Source organism: Muntiacus reevesi, chromosome 10, assembly GCF_963930625.1.
Source record: "Muntiacus reevesi chromosome 10, mMunRee1.1, whole genome shotgun sequence".
NCBI lineage: Eukaryota > Metazoa > Chordata > Mammalia > Artiodactyla > Cervidae > Muntiacus > Muntiacus reevesi.
The window spans coordinates 18,306,447-18,323,350 of NC_089258.1; positions in this window are offsets into that span (position 1 = coordinate 18,306,447).

Below are 16,904 nucleotides of genomic sequence, written 5' to 3' on the forward strand. Positions count from 1 at the left end.
TTTGCAGCTGAAGAGGGAGAAGCTCTATACAGTCTACAAAAGCAAGATATGGAGCTGACTGTGGCTCAGATCATGACCTCCATTTGGCAAAGTTCAGGCTTAAATTGAAGAAAGTAGGGGAAACCACTAGGCCATTCAGGTATGACATTAATCCCTTACAGTGGGATGATGAATGGATTCATTGGGATTAGATCTGGTAGAATTGTGGATGGAGGGTCATATCGTTGTACAGGAGACTGTGACCAAAACCATCCCCAAGGAAAATAAATGCAAGAAGGCAAAGAGGTTGCCTTAGGAGGATTTACAAATAGCTGAGGAAAGAAGAGAAGCAAAAGGCAAGAGAGAAAGAAGTTATATTCAACTGAATGCAGAATTCCAGAGAATAACAAGGAGAGTTAAGAAGACCTTCTTAAATGCAAGGAGATAGAGTAAAACCATAGAATGTGAAAGACTAGAGATCTCTTCAAGAAAATTTGGAGCTATCAAGGGAACATTTCATGCAAGGATGGGCATGATACATGCAGAAACAGGAAGGACCTATGAGAAGCAGAAGAGATTAAGAAGCAGTGGCAAGAATACACAGAAACACTATACAAGATAGGTCTTAATAACCCAGATAAAAACGATAGTGTGGTCACTCACCTAGATTCAGACATCCTGGAGTGTAAAGTCATCTGAGCCTTAGGAATCATTATAATTAACAAAATGAGTGGAACTGATTGAATTCCAGCTGAGCTATTTCAAATCCTAAAAGATGATGCAACTAAAGTGCTACACTCAGTATGTCAGCAAGTTTGGAAAACTCAGTAGTGAACACAGGAATGGAAAATGTCAGTTTTCATTCCAATCCCAAAGAAGAGCAATGCCAAAGAATGTTCAAACTATCATACAGTTGTGCTGCTTTCACATGATAGCAAGGTTATGTTCAAAATCCTTCATGCTAGGCTTCAGCAGTATGTGAACCAAGAACTTCCAGACATACAAGCTGGGTTTAGAAAAGGCAGAGGAACCAGAAGTCAAATTGCCAATATACATTGGATCATGAAGAAAGCAAGGGAGTTCCACAAAAGCATCCACTTCTGCTTCTTTGATTACACTAAAGTCTTTGACTGTGTTGATCACAAAAACCATGTAAAATTCTTAAAGAAATGGGAATACCAGGCCACCTTACCTGTCTCCTGAGAAACCTGTATGCAGCCCAAGAAGCAACAGTTAGAACTGAACATGGAACAATGGATTGGTTCCAAACTGGGAAAGGAGTACATTAAGGCTGTATATTGTCATCTTTCTTATTTAACTTCTCTGTAGAGTGTATCATGTGAAATGCTGAGCTGGATGAATCTCAAGCTAGAATCAATGTTGCTGGGAGAAATATCAACAATCTCAGATATGCAGGTGATACCATTCTAAAAACAGAGTGATAAAGAAGCTAACCTCTCTTGAGGGTGAAAGAGGAGAGTTGAAAGTCTGGCTTGAAACTCAACTTTTGAAAAACTAAGATCTTGGCATCCAGTCCCATCACTTCATGGCAGATAGATGGGGAAAAAGTGGAAGCAGCGGCAGATTGAGAAATCGCCTTACTGATAAAGGGCCATATGGTCAAAGCTATGGTTTTTGCAGTAGTCATGTACAGATGTGAGAGTTGGGCCATAAAGAAGGCTGAGCTCTGAAGAATTGATGCTCTTGAACTGTGGTGCTAGAAAGACTCTTGAGAGTCCCTTGGCCAGCAAGGAGATCAAACCAGTCAATTGTAAAGACAATCAGGCCTGAAAACATAATGACCTCAAGCTTACAGGATGCAACAGTTCTAAGAAGGAAGTTTATAACAATACAATCTTACCTCAAGAAACAAAAAAAATCTAAAAAAAAAAAGCAACCTAAACTTACACTTAAAGCAATGAGAGAAAGAAGAACAACAAAACACAAAGTTATTAGAAGGAAAAAAGTCATAAATATCATAGCAGAAATAACTGAAAGAAAAATGAAAAAAACAATAGCAAAGATCAACACCAGACATAAAAATAGACTCAAAATGGATTAAAGATCTAAATGTAAGACTGGATGCTATAAAACTCTTAGAGAAAAACACAGACAGAACACACTTTGACATATTTTTCAGCAAGCTCTTTTTTGTCCCACCTCCTAGAGTAATGAAAATAAAAACAAAAATAAACAAATGGGATATAATTAAACATAAAATGGAAACCATAATCGAGACAAAAAGACAACCTTCAGAATGGAAGAAAATATTTGCAAATGAAGTAACTGACAAAGGTTTAAACTCCAAAATATGTAAACAGCTCATGCAGCTCAACGTAAAAACAACAACAGCAACAAGCAACTCAATCCAAAAAATAGAAGATCTAAATAGACATTGCTCCAAAGAAGACATATAGATGCTCAAGTACATGAAAAGATGCTCAACGTCACTAGTTATTCAGTTCAGTTCAGTCATTCAGTCGTGTCTGACTCTTTGCGACCCCATGAACAGCATGCCACACCTCCCTGTCCATCACCAACTCCCGGAGTTTACCCAAACCCATGTCCATTGAGACAGTGATGCCATCCAACCATCTCATCCTCTGTCGTCCCCTTCTTCTCCTGTCCTCAATCTTTCCCAGCATCAGAGTCTTTTCAAATGAGTCAGCTCTTCGCATCAGGTGACCAAAGTATTAGAGTTTCAGCTTCAACATCAGTCCTTCCAATGAACACCCAGGATTGATCTCTTTTAAGATGGACTGATTGTATCTCCTTGCAGTACAAGGGACTCTCAAGAGTCTTCCCCAACACCACAGTTCAAAAGCATCAATTCTTTGGCACTCGGCCTCCAACTCTCACATCCATACCTGAGTACTGGAAAAACCATAGCCTTGACTAGACAGACCTTTAGTTATTAGAGAGATCCAAATCAAACTATGATAAGGTATCATCACACACCAGTCAGAATGGCCATTAGCAAAAAATCTACTAACAGCAAGTGCTGCAGAAGGTATAGAGAAAAAGGAACCCTCCAAATTGATACAGTCACTATGGAGAACCATATAGAGGTTCCCTAAAAAACCAAAAATAAAGATGCCCTATGATTTACCTTCACTATGATCTTCCTGGGTCAGGAAGATTCCCTGGAGAAGGGAATGGCTACCCTCTCCAGTGTTTCTTGCCTGGAGAATTCCATGGACAGAACAGCCTGGTGGGCAATATAGCCTATGGGGTCGCAAAGAATCAGAGATGACTGAGTGGCTAACACCTTCACTTTCACACTATGTTCTAGCAATCCAACTCCTGGACATATGCCCAGAGAAAACCATAGTTTGAGAAGATACATGTATCCCAGTGTTCATTGCAGCACTATTTACAATAGCCAGAACATGGAAGAAACCTAAACATTCATCAATAGAAGAATGGATACAGAAGAAGTGGTACATGTATACTATGGAATATTACTCAGCCATCAAAAGGAACAAAACTGTGCCATTTGCAGAGACGTGGATGGATCTAAAGACTGTCATACAGAGACAAGTAATCCAGAGAGAGAAAAACAAATATTGCATAATACTGATTATTTGTGGAATCTAGAAAAATGATACAGATGATCTTATTTACAAAACAGAAATAGAAACACAAATGAAGAGAAATAATAAATGGATACCAAAGGGGGAGAGTGGGTGGGATGAATTGTAAGATTGGGATTAACATATATATACTACAATTATGTGAAATAGATAACTAATGAGAACCTACAGTGTAGTGTAGGGAACTCTATTCAATGCTCTGTGGAACGTAAATAGGAAGAAAAACAAAAAAAGAGGGGATATATGAACATACATAGCTGATTCATTTTGATGTACAGAAGAACCTAACACAGTATTGTAAAGCAACTATACTCCAATAAAAATTGATTAATAAATTACAGAGAATTGGTTTATACAATCTTCAGTTGTTGTTGCTGTTCAGTATCTAAGTTGTGTCCAACTCTTTGTGACCCCATGGACTACAGCACACCAGGCTCCTCTGTCTCCCAGTATCTCCCGGAGTTTGCTCAAACTCATGTCCATTGACTCAGTGATGCTATAATCCTCTGCCTCCCCTTCTCTTTTTGCCTTCAGTCTTTCCCAGCATCAGGGTCTTTTCCAATGAGTTGGCTCTTCACTTCATGTTGCAAAAGTATTGGAGTTTCAGCTTCAGCATCAGTCCTTTCAATGAATATTCCAGAAGGTTGATTTATTTTAGGATTGACTGGTTTGATCTCCTTGCTGTCCAGGTGACTCTCAAGAGTCTTCTCTAGCACCACAATCCAAAAGCATCAATTCTTTGGTGCCCAGCCTTCTTTATGGTCCAACTCACATCTGTACATGACTACTGGAAAAAACCATAGCTTTGACTATACAGACCTTTGTTGGTGAAGTGATGTCTCTGCTTTTTAATATGCTATCTGGGTTTGTCATAGTTTTCCTTCCAAACAGCAAGCGTCTTTTAATTTCAAGGCTACAGTCATCATCCACAGTGATTTTGGAGCCCAATAAAATAAAATCTGTCACTGCTTATACTTTTTCCCCTTCTATTTGTCATGAAGTGATGGGACCAGATGCCGTGATCTTAGTTTATTTAATGTTGAGTCTTAAGAGAGCTTTTCATTTTTCTCTTTCACTTTCATCAAGACACTTGTTAGTTCCTCTTCACTTTCTGCCATTAGAGTGGTATCATCTGCATAATCTGAGATTGTTGATATTTCTCCCAGCAATATTGATTCCAGTTTGTGATTCATCCAGTCTGTCATTTCACGTGATATGATCTGCATATAAGTTAAATAAACAGGGTGACAATATATAGCCTTGACATACTCCTTTTCCAATTTGGAACTAGTTTGTTGTTCCATGTCTGGTTCTAACTGCTGCTTCTTGAGCTGCATACAGGTTTCTCAGGAGGCAAGTCAGGTGATCTGTTATCCCCGTCTCATAAGAATTTTCCGCAATTTGTCCTGGTCCACACTGTCACAGGGTTTGGTGTAACTGATTAGGCAGAAGTAGATTTTTTCAGGAACTCTCTTGCTTTCTCCATGATCCAGTGAATGTTGGCAATTTGATCTCTGGTTCCTCTGCCTTTTCTAAATCCAGCTTGTACATCTGAAAGTTCTTAGTTCACATACTGCTGAAGCCTAGCCTAAAGGATTTTGAGCATACTCTTGCTAGCATGTGAAAGGCGTACAATTAAACATTCTTTGGCATTGCCCTTCTTTGGGATTGGAATGAAAACTGACCTTTCCCATTCCTGTGTCCACTACTGAATTTTCCAAACTTGCTGACATACTGAGTGAAACACTACCTTTGTCACCCTTTAGGATTTGAAATAGTTCAACTAGAATTTCATCACCTTCACTAACTTTGTTCATCTTAATGCTTCCTAAGTCCCATTTGACTTTACACTCCAGGATGTCTGCCTCTAAGTGAGTGACCACACCTTTGTGCTTATCTGGCTCATCAAAATCTTTCTTGTATAGTTCTCTTATATATTCTTACCATCACTTCTTAAGCTCTTCTGCTTCCGGTAGGTCCTTACTGTTTCTGTCTGTATAGTGCCCATCCTTGCATGAAATGTTCCCTTGATAGCTCCAAATTTTCTTTAAGAGATCTCTAGTCTTTTCCATTCTATTGTGTTCCTCTATTTCTTTGCATTGTTCATTTAAGAAAGGCTTTATCTCTTCTTGTAATTCTCTGGAACTCTGCACATAATGTTTAGTAGAATTTTGCAATTAAACCAACTGGACCTTTTTTCCTTTTTTTCAGGAGATTTTATATTATGAATTGAAGTTCCTTCATGGTTATAAGGTGATTCAAATTATCTATTTCATATTGGATGAGTTGTAGTAGTTTGTCTTATTCAAAAAATGGCTCCATTTCATGCAATTTGTCAATTTTAACATAAAAGTTGTTAGTGGCTTTCCCTTGTCATTCTGAAGTCTTCAGGACTGTAATAGACTGTATGTTTGTTTCCTCCCCAAATTCAAATATTGAAGTCCTGACCCATTCCAGGTGATAGTATTGGGAGGTGATTAAGTCATGAGGGTGGAGCCTTCCACCCTCATGTTATTGTTTTCGTAAATGTAAACAATGCCCTTATAAAGAAGACCCCAGATCCCTCCCTTGCCCCTTCTGCCATGTGAAGACACAAAGAAAAGAAATCCACTCATGAACCAGGAATTCCCTTTCCAGACTGGATCTGCTGACACCTTGATCCTGACTTCTCACCATCTAGCACTTAGAGAAATAAATGTTTGTTGTTTATAACCCACAAAGTCTATGGTATTTTTGTTGTAATATTCCAAACAGACTAAAAGAAGGATCTATGGTCAGACCCTCTGTTTCATTTTTGTTATTACTAATTTGTGTAATTTCTGTCTTTTCTTCTTTGTCAGTCTTGATAGAGGTTTGTCAATTTATCAGTATTTTCAAGGAACCAATTTTTTTGGTCTTGCTGAGCGTTTTCCTGCTTTCAATTATTGATTTCTGTTCTTATCTATTATTTCCTTATATTTTCTTTAAATTTATTTTGTTCTACCTAACTTAGGAAACTTGGTCATTGACTTAAGACTTTTTTTTTCTAATATAAGCATTTAGTGCAATAAATTTCCCTCTCAGAACTATTGAGCTCCTGCCCACATATCTTGAAATGTTTTATTTTTATTTTCATTCAGTTTTAATTTCCCACAGACATCTTATTTGACCCATAGATTATGTAGAAGTTGTTTAATTTCCATGTGTTTAGAGACTTTCCTGTTTTCTTTCTGTTGTAAATTTCTAGTTTGATTCTGTTGTGGTCAGAGGATATATTATGTATGATTATAATCATTTTCCGTTTGTCGAGGCTTGTTTTATGGCCCAGAGTATGGTCTTGGTGAATGTTTGATGGCAATGGAAAAAAATGTGTAATGTGCTGTTGTTGGTTGTAGCACTCTGTATATGTTAATTAGATTCTTTTAGTTGATCATGTTATTCTTTTATATCCTAGCTGATTTTTTCTCTAGTAGCTCTATCAGCTGCTGCAAAGGAGTTGAGGAATCCTTATAATATAGGATTTTCCTCTTTCGGTTTTAAACTCAATTGTTTTTGTATCATACATTTTGAGTCTCTGTTTTCTGTTGAGCACACAATTAGAATTATAATGTCTTTCTGGTGGATTGGTCTTTTAATTACTATGTAATGTTCTTCTTCATTTTTAGTAAGTTTCTTTGCTTTGAAATCTACTTAACCTGATATTTATACAATCACTCATACCTTGTTAGAAATGTTTACATGGTATGTTATTTTCCATCCTCTTACTTGCAATCCACATATGTTGAATTTAAGATGAGTTTCTTGTAAACAGACACACAGTTTATATTAATAATGTTTCACTTTAATCTGCTCAACCTCTGCCTTTTGGGGGGTATATTTATATCATTCACATTACATTTATATATTTTTATAGTTTGTTTCCTGTTCCTCTCTTTCTTATTTCCCTTTTCAATCCTTCTCGTAGATTAAACATTTTTAGGATTCCACATTGGTTTATTTATAGTGCTTGTGAGGGGTTTGGGGCATAATTTTCTCCAAGGTTGATCTAGGTATTAAAATATATCAATTACTAAATTATATATATGTATATATACATATATATATATATGAATTACTGCAGTACTTTGGTATCATCATATTACCAAATTGGGTGAAGTATAGATACCTTACATTCATTTCTATCTTTTTATACATAACTTCCCTACAAATAACTTCTCTATAATTTTTCTTTTATAGTCAATATTATGTAAAAAATTAATGAGGAGGAGGATGTAATTTAATGTAATAATTTTTTCCTATTTTAATTGTTTTTTTCTTCCCTGAATTTCCAGTATTCCTTAATTTATCATTTTCTTTCTGTTTGAGGGAATTTCTTTAGCCATTTTAAAGAAATGGTCCTGGTTGGTCTCCCTTACTGGTGCTGTTGGACTACCTAATGTTATTGGTGGGAATCTCATTCAGTCCAGAAAAGAAATGTGTCTACCATGGTTTCCTTGTGTTGATAAGTTGAGTGTTGGAGAAAACCAGGCCTGGGTCACTTTGTTCTGTAGGGGGGAGGAAGAGGTCATGAGACACCCTGTTGTAGTATTGTTAAGTTCAGTTCGTCAGTTGCTCAGTCGTCTCCGACTCTTTGTGATTCCATGAACCGCAGCATGCCAGGCCTTCCTGTCCATCAAAAAATCCCGGAGTTTACCCAAACTCATGTACATTGAGTTGCTGATGTCATCCTGTTGTCCCTTTTTCCTCCTGCCCTCAATCTTTCCCAGCATCGGGGTCTTTTCAAATGATCAGCTCTTCACATCAGGTGGCCAAAGTATTGAAGTTTCAGCTTCAACATCAGTCCTTCCAATGAACACCCAGGACTGATCTCCTTTAGGATGGACTGGTTGGATCTCCTTGCAGTCCAAGGAACTCTCAAGAGTCTTCTCAAACACCACAGTTCAAAAACATCAATTCTTTGGCGCTCAGCTATCTTTATAGTCCAACTCTCACATCCATACATGACTGCTGAAAAAACCATAGCCTGGACTAGACGGACCTTTGTTGACAAAGTAATGTCTCTGCTTTTCAATATGCTGTCTAGGCTGGTCATAACTTTCCTTCCAAGGAGTAAGCATCTTTTAATTTCATGACTGCAATCACCATCTTCAGTGATTTTGGAGCCCCCCCAAAAAAAGTCAGCCATTGTTTCCACTGTTTCCCCTTCTATTTGCCATGAAGTGATGGGACCAGGTGCCATGAGCTTAGTTTTCTGAATGTTGAGCTTTAAGCCAACTTTTTCACTCTCCTCTTTCACTTTCATCAAGAGGCTTTTTAGTTCTTTTTCACTTTCTGCCATAAGGCTGGTGTTATTTGCATATCTGAGGTTATTGATGTTTCTCCCAGCAATCTTGATTCCAGCTTGTGCTTCCTGCAGCCCAGGTTTCTCATGATGGACTCTGCATATAAGTTAAATAAGCAGGGTGACAATATATAGCCTTCATGTACTCCTTCTCCTATTTGGAACCAGTCTGTTGTTTTTACCCTATAACAAAACCAGACAAAGACAGTATGAGAAAATAAAATTATCGACCAACTTCCCCCATGATCACAGATGAAAAATACTTTTTAAAAATCTAGCAAAATGAATCTAGAAATACTGAAACAGGATAATATATCATGACAAAACAAGGATGTCTATTCTCACTCCTCAAAATTCACACTAAGATTCTAGCCAATAAAATATGGCAAGGAAAAGAAATTAAAATATATTAACTGGAAGGGTAGATGCAAAAATGTCCTTATCTGGAGAAAACATGATTATTTTTGTAGAAAGTGCTAAGGTATGTAGATTAAAAAGATTCTAGAATAAATAAGCAAATTTAGTAAGACTGCAGAATATAAGGAAATACATACAAAAATCAATTGGCCAGTCTCTAGTCCAGATAAACTGTCACAGAACTCCTTTCTCCCTGCTTCCACTCACTCAATACAATTCAGAACTCTTTAAATAACAACAGAGGACTCCAAAAACGAACTCTGAAATAAGGTAAGAATGACAGATTGGTTTGGGCCAGAAGGACAGGGGTAACAATATTACCCGAAGAAAAGTAATAGCCATTGCGGTCAACAAAAGACTCTGAAATGTAGTACTTAGATGCAGCCTCAAAAATGACAGAATGATCTCTGTTCATTTCCAAGGCAAACCAATCAATATAACCCAAGTCTATGCCCCAAACAGTAACGCTGAAGAAGCAGAAGTTGAATGGTTCTATGAAGACATACAAGACCTTTTAGAACTAATCCCTAAAAAAGATGTCCTTTTCATTATAGGGGACTGGAATGCAAAAGTAGAAAGTCAAGAAACACCTGGAGTAAGTAACAGGCAAATTTGGCCTTGGAGTAAAGAATGAAGCAAGGCAAAGGCTAATAGAGTTTTTCCAGTAGAATGCACTGGTCATAGAAAACAACTGCTTTCAACAACACAAGAGAAGACTCTATACATGGACATCACCAGATGGTCAACACCAAAATCAGACTGATTATATTCTTTCCACCCAAAGATGGAGAAGCTCCATACAGTCAGCAAAAACAAGACTGGGAGGTGACTGTGGCTCAGATCATGAACTCCTTATTGCCAATTTCAGACTTAAATTGAAGAAAGTAGGGAAAAATCACTGGATCATTCAGGTATGACCTAAATCAAATCCCTTATGATTATACAGTGGAAGTGACAAATAGATTTAAGGGACTAGATCTGACAGACAGAGTGCCTGATGAACTATGGACGGATGTTTGTGATATTGTACAGGAGACAGGGATCAAGACCATTCCCAAGAAAAAGAAAGGCAAAAAAGCAAAAGGTTGGCTGAGGAGGCCTTACAAATAGCTGTGAAAAGAAGAGAAGCTAAAGGCAAAGGAGAGAAGGAAAGACATACCCATCTGAATGCAGAGTTCCAAAGAATAGCAAGGAGAGATTCTTAAGAAAGTCTTCCTCAGCAATCAATGCAAAGAAATAGAGGAAAACAATACAATGGAAAAGACTAGAGATCTCCTCAAGAAAATTAGAGATACCAAGAGAACATTTCATGCAAAGATGGGCTCAATAAAGGACAGAACTGGTATGGACCTAACAGAAGCAAAAGATATTAAGAAGAGGTGGCAAAAATACACAGAAGAACTGTACAAAAAAGATCTTCATGAACCAGATAATCACAATGGTGTGATCACTCACCTAGAGCCAGACATCCTGGAATGTGAAGTCAAGTGGTCTTAAGAAGCATCACTATGAACAAAGTTAGTGGAGGTAATGGAATTCCAGTTAAGCTATTTCAAATCCTAAATGATGGTGCTGTGAAAGTGTTGCACTCAATATGCCAGCAAATTTGGAAAACTCTACAGTGGTTAAGGACTGGAAAAGGTCAGTTTTCATTCCAGTCCCAAAGAAAGACAATGCTAAAGAATGCTCAAACTACTGTACAACTGCACTCATCTCACACACTAGTAAAGTAATGTTCAAAATTCTTCAAGCCAGGCTTCAGCAACACATGAAACCTGAAATTCCAGATGTTCAAGCTGGTTTTAGAAAAGGCAGAGGAACCAGAGATCAAATTGCCAACATCTGCTGGCTCATTGAAAAAGCAAGAGAGTTCCAGAAAAACATCTATTTCTGCTTTATTGACTATGCCAAAACCTTTGACTGTGTGGATCACAATAAACTGTGGAACATTCTGAAAGAGATGGGCATACCAGACCACCTGACCTGCCTCTTGAGAAACCTGTATGCAGGTCAGGAAGCAACATTTAGAACTGAACGTGGAATAACAGACTGGTTCCAAATAGGAAAAGGAGTATATCAAGGCTATAATATTGTCACCCTGCTTATTTAACTTATATGCAGAGTCCATCATGAGAAATGCTGGGCTGGAGGAAGCACAAGCTGGAATCAAGATTGCTGGGAGAAATATCAATAACCTCAGATATGCAAATAACACCAGCCTTATGGCAGAAAGTGAAAAAGAACTAAAAAGCCTCTTGATGAAAGTGAAAGAGGAGAGTGAAAAAGTTGGCTTAAAGCTCAACATTCAGAAAACTAAGCTCATGGCACCTGGTCCCATCACTTCATGGCAAATAGAAGGGGAAACAGTGGAAACAATGGCTGACTTTTTTTTTGGGGGGGGGGGGCTCCAAAATCACTGAAGATGGTGATTGCAGCCATGAAATTAAAAGATGCTTACTCCTTGGAAGGAAAGTTATGACCAGCCTAGACAGCATATTGAAAAGCAGAGACATTACTTTGTCAACAAAGGTCCGTCTAGTCCAGGCTATGGTTTTTTCAGCAGTCATGTATGGATGTGAGAGTTGGACTATAAAGATAGCTGAGCGCCAAAGAATTGATGTTTTTGAACTGTGGTGTTTGAGAAGACTCTTGAGAGTTCCTTGGACTGCAAGGAGATCCAACCAGTCCATCCTAAAGGAGATCAGTCCTGGGTGTTCATTGGAAGGACTGATGTTAAAGCTGAAACTCCAATACTTTGGCCACTTGATGCGAAAAGCTGACTCATTTGAAAAGACCCTGATGCTGGGAGGGATTGGGGGCAAGAGGAGAAGGGGACGACAGAGAATGATATGGCTGGATGGCATCACTGACTCAATGGACATGGGTTTGGGTGGACTCCAGGAGTTGGTGATAGACAGGGAGGCCTGGTGTGCTGCAGTTCATGGGATCACAAAGAATGGGACACGACTGAGTGATTGAACTGAACTGAAAACTGTCCTGATAAAGTGAGCTAGGAATTTTCCCCTACTCTTTTAAAAATTATTTTATTTTTTAATTGAAGGATAATTGCTTTACAGAATTGTGTTGGTTTCTGCTAAACACCAGCGTGAATCAGCCATAGGTATACATATATCCCTCCCCTCTTGAACTCCCTCCCACCTCCCTCCCCACCCCACCCTCTAGTCTGATACTCTTACATTTCCTGAAACAGTTAATGTAGAATTCACTACTAGTGCCATCTGGGTGTAGGGTTCTTTGAGGGAGATTTTAACTCTAAATTCAATTTTCAGTTCTTTCATAGATATAGAACTATTCAAATCATCTATTTCTTCTAGAGTGAGTTTGGCAGTTAATGTCCTTCAAGGCATTTTTCTACTTAATTTAAATTGCAATATGTGTTATCAGAAGTTTTCCATAATAGTCCATTAGTTTATGTTTTGTGTTTGTGAAATTTGTGATCATATCCACTTTCTGATTTGTGATATTGGTAATTTATGGCTTTTGCCCTTTTTTCTTTGTCAGTCTGGCTAAAATTTATTATTTTTTTTATTGTCAAGTGTTTTTTCCTGCATTTTTGACATCAAATTCTTTTTTTTTCTCTTAATATAGTGAGTTGCTTGATTTTCAAACATTTAATCCACTAGCATCTATAGTCAAACGGCTCACTGTTGACAGACCCTCCCTCTGCCCATTTTCTGGCCTTTATAAACACTACCAAGAGATGTTGGCCATTTCACATTAACAGCAGCATCTTAAATCCATTCCCAGTTGTGTGCCCAGACAGAATCTAATAAAATGAAAGATATAGCTATTAAGATTATGTCATTGTTCAGCAAAGGAAATAGATTAAAACAAAGGGAAGACTTTTTCTCATAATTGGGATTTTCCTCTTGTGTTTTGCTATGTACTTTGGTAGCTCAGTGGAAGAAGGTAGTGATGCCAACTTGAAACTGAATTATATAGCTCTTATAAGCACAGAATTTAATGAAAGACAATTGTTCCCTAAAAGAAGGTTAATTTATTTGCGTTCTCTAAGTAATTTTTAAAGCAATAGGAAAGTGTTACATCAAACATCAATTATCTACATTTCAAAAATCTGTTTATGTCCCAGGAACAGCTCAAGCAGACCCACTGAATGACTTAAATGCTTTGAATGACAAATAGAAGAAATGATGTTGCAGTTCAACAATCTGGAGAAAAACAATTATCTTGGCTACTAGGCTTTTTATGAAGTATTTCTTTGTAGATGAATAGATTCATTGAAAGAAGAATCTTCTGTGAATCGTTTAATCCTGTCTCCACAAAGAGGCATCGTTTGCATAAATAATTTTAAGCATTCATGCTGAGTATGTACTCTAGTGCTGAACACACAAGAAATCATCTTAAATAAACCCTTCCTGAATTGAATTTATCCTGCCCTTAATTCTTCCCAGAAAAAAAAAAACAAAAAACAAACCAATAAGGAGTTACACACTTTTCCTCAGCATTCCTATCTAGAAATTATATAAATTTCCCCCTGTGCTAACCTGCTTGCTTCTGGACATGTCAGTGTGGCATCCTACTAAATGCTTGACAACCAGCTCATCAAAAAATGTTGTAATATACACTGATTTTTGTGGAGTAAATATTCTCATGGTAGCTTAATCAAGCTGCAATCCTGATTTCACTGAATACAGACTTGAATAACAACACAGAGTAGCACATCAGTATACAATATCTCCATTACACAGATACAACAGACACAAATAATTTTAAGAACAGATAGAATGGTAAAATTGTAAAACAGAAAGTGATGAATTTTTGAGACTTAATGCTACTGTTTATAGAGTAATTTAATTATAACTTCACATAAGATTATTTTTAAAGATGTGTATGTAAAACAGGCTCATAAAATTTCTGCACATGGTTTAGTAATTAGCCTCCAATTAAAATAAATAAATTAATTAAAAAAAAATTTCAGCAAGTGCAGCTTTTGGCCTACAAGTCAGTCTAGCACACCACTGTGAGTAACTCTGGCTGTGTTCTCTAAGGAATGAGAAGACAATGGGCCACCAGTCTCCTCGGCGTCGGTTTTAAATTTCTAACACTGACAATGATTTTTGAAGAAAGTACAGACACAACTCACAGTTGAGGGTATCTCTTTAGCTGGGACTTACTTTCTTAACCAGCAATAGATGACCAGGATTATTTTGGAATCTCTCAGAACTGGGAGGCCTGAAGTCCAACCCCAGTTGCAGGAGGGAAATGTCCTTTCTCCTCAGCACATTCACCTCAGATGTGCTGGAGACACAGGGGCTTCTGGGCAGCAAAATCCACCCGGTCTGACGTTCTGTGGGCGCCCTTTGGAGTAGCCCCAGTGATGGTGGCTGCTGGACTCCAAGAGGCTACGTGTCCCCTCAGCAGTTGGTGATTTGATGGGCTCTTGCTGTGGTGGCAGGGCCACTCCCATCCCTGGGACAGCAATGGGGCTGCACAGTCTTTTGTGGGGACAGTTCTCTGGAGGGAAGGGAAGTAAATGAGAGAAACTGCCTTTGAGTCCCCTGAAACATCACAGAGAGCTTTCCACTCTGAGGGCAATTTTCCACCCAGGACCTAGGTCGCGCTGTTAAGAACCCAAATTGTGGGGACCCTGAACGTTATCTGAGAAAATGAAATATCTTTAGGTTGTTATTTTTTATTTATCACCTTTCAAAAATGACGTATGGTAGTTACTTGCAATAGTAACATCCTTCCAGCCCTATTTGTGTTTCAGAAATTACAAGTTTTGGAAGCAGTCTTAAATTTTTCTGTTTTCCCTCCTACAACCCATTCTTCTCACACACACACACACATACACACATCCAAACCTGCTTTCTTATACACAGAGAGTATTTTGGGGTAACTTGCAAATCAGGTCCCATCATATCTGTATACCATACCGCAGTGATCCTTTGGTTAGACACAAAAATAAAAACATGGCAAGAAGGGCTAACGTTTATTGAGCACTGACTGTGTGCTGGGCCTGCTCTGAGCGCTTCATGACAATTAATGCATCTTAATGCCCCAAACAGTCATTTTGAGAGAGGTGCTATTGTTATCTCCATTTTACAAATGAGGAACTGAGATGGAAAAGTAAGGAAACTTGCTCTAAGTCTCAGAGTTAGTGTTGGAATGGAGAAAAATCTTAAGCCAGTAGATTCCAGCCCCCACTCTACCCTGCTGAGACCTAAATATTTATTGCCCTTGATTGTTATTTCCAAGGTATCTACTTGTTCTCTATTGAAAGAGTCCTTATTTGTTAAACATACACTGGTTTTCTTGTAACTCTTCTCCAAAACTTGAAAAAATGATTTCCATTTGCCTTTTCTTCTGTGTTTGGAGAAATCTTTCCCCCTAATAATCACAGCAACCCTTTATTGCATTTTACACTTAAAATTATCAGTATGCATCTGTGTCTCTGATTTTGGCGGCTTATCTGCCTTGTGATGATTTGAAAAAGCTGATAAGAAAGGAACTTTGCTCTTCCTGTACACAGTTTGGAAAAGGACCATAATACAGAAGCACAGAAACCTTTTGGTGACAAGAGTTAGAGATCTAGGATGAGAGGGTTTATTAGGCAGTTTGTAAACCCCCCCAGGGGTCACTTTCATAATATAGTCAAATTCCCACATGCTTTTTGCTTCCTTTGCATACACAGGAACTTCCCCTTTGTCCCACCAGATTCAGCCATCACCCTTTTCGACCTTGCTCTATGTGCCAAGAGATTGACAGGTGTGAACTACATCAAGTGGCGTCCCATTGGGTTATGCAGTGGGAAAAAAGGGTGGTGGGGCAGAGAGGAAAGGAAAGGACTGATGGCTGCTTAGTAAATCCTTTAGCTCCATCCCTCCGTAGACAGGGTCTAGTCCCCCTCCCCAGGACTCTGAGTTGCTTTTTCTTTCCTTCCTTGTCTAGGGATGGCAACAGCCTGCTGTTTCTACCCCGAGGGAACTGCACTGTGCTTCCCACACCCTGTTCATTTTTGTAAAGAGCCTCTTTATTAAAATCTACTCAGTGTACCAATTTAACTGCAGCATGTGGTTCTTGTCTGTGTGGATTCTAATCACTTTTCCTTTATCATTAGAGCAGCCGCCATTAGTTTTCTGCAGTTTTGTTTCCCTCTCTCAAAAAACATGCTTTTAAACTTAAGTTCAGCTTCTTTAACTTCTTTCTTCAGTTCTTTATCAAAATTTACTGTAACGAGGGGTTTGCTACATTTTACTATGTGTGATTTGCAAACATAACGAAAAATCATTATGGAGGCTCAGTCAATGCAGTAAATCATATTATTAGGAAAAAGATAATTGACACAGTAAAGGCTTTTAACAAAATATAACACACTTTCATAATAAAAACTCATAAAGAACTAGGAATAGAAAGAAGCATCCTTACCTGATAGAGGCCATCTACAAAAAAACCATAGTTAACCTCTACTTTGGGTGAAAAACAGAATGTTCTCCTCTAAGATCAGGAGCAAAATAAGAATGTCTATCCTCGCCACTTCTATTTAACATTGTAGTAAAAGGTAATTGGAGGAAAAGAGAAACTAAAAGAGTATCCAGATTGGAAAGGAGGAA